Genomic DNA, 953 nt, shown 5'->3' with positions numbered 1-953 from the left:
CTTGTAGTGCAAAGTGGATTTTCCTTTCGTAAATAACTCCCATTGTGACAAGTCCCCCTGGGAGTGCTGTGATAAATCATCCTGTACAGCTCAATGGAAGTCACTATGAAATGAGATCACAGCTAATGACGGTGTCATGTGTACAGGGATCAGTCAGCGCTATTCTCTGAGACATTCCGGGCAGAGAGCATTGTTGATGTCCCAAATGAATGAATAAACTTGTTATTCCAGCACCATGACATTGTAGAATGGTTATAAACATTAATATAAGCCTTATTCCTAGCTACTATCAGTCTCACTGTGGCCCCCTAGCTTTTAGCAGCCGAAATAGCTCAGTTGGGAGAGCGTTAGACTGAAGATCTAAAGGTCCCTGGTTCGATCCCGGGTTTCGGCAAATTTAGCTTTTTTTTTTTTTTACTAGCACACATTTTTTCTGACGTAACATTGATTTCCTTTTTTTTTAACCACTTAAGGACCTTGCCTGTTTTTAAGACTCGGTGTTTAAAACAGTTTTTTTTTGCTAGAAAATTACTTAGAACCCCCAAACATTTATACATTTTCTTTCTAACACCCTAGAGAATAAAATTGCAATACTTTTTGTCACACCGTATTTGCGCAGCGGTCTTACAAGCGCACTTTTTTTTGGAAAAAAAATCACTTTTTTTCATAAAAAAATAAGACAACAGTAAAGTTAGCCCAATTGTTTTTTTTATTGTGAAAGATAATGTTACGCCGAGTAAATTGATACCCAACATATCACGCTTCAAAATTGCGCCCGCTCGTGGAATGGCGTCAAACTTTTGCCCTTAAAAATCTCCATAGGCGACATTTAAAAAATTCTACATGTTTCATGTTTGGAGTTACAGAGGAGTTCTAGGGCTAGAATTATTGCTTTTGCTCGAACGATCGCGGCGATACCTCACATGTGTGGTTTTAATCAAACAAAGGATTCA

General features: G+C 38.2%; 1 non-coding gene across 1 annotated transcript; it reads left to right on the top strand.

Annotated features, from left to right (window-relative positions):
* The first annotated feature begins 321 nt into the window (after positions 1 to 321).
* Positions 322 to 394, top strand: TRNAF-GAA. The gene has a single exon. It is a non-coding gene; the product is annotated as a tRNA-Phe (tRNA).
* Positions 395 to 953: the final 559 nt, after the last annotated feature.

Source organism: Rana temporaria, chromosome 2 (genome assembly GCF_905171775.1).
Source record: "Rana temporaria chromosome 2, aRanTem1.1, whole genome shotgun sequence".
NCBI classification, from domain to species: domain Eukaryota; kingdom Metazoa; phylum Chordata; class Amphibia; order Anura; family Ranidae; genus Rana; species Rana temporaria.
The sequence above is the reverse complement of the archived record's forward strand: the minus strand, read 5'-3'. Positions and strand labels throughout refer to the sequence as shown.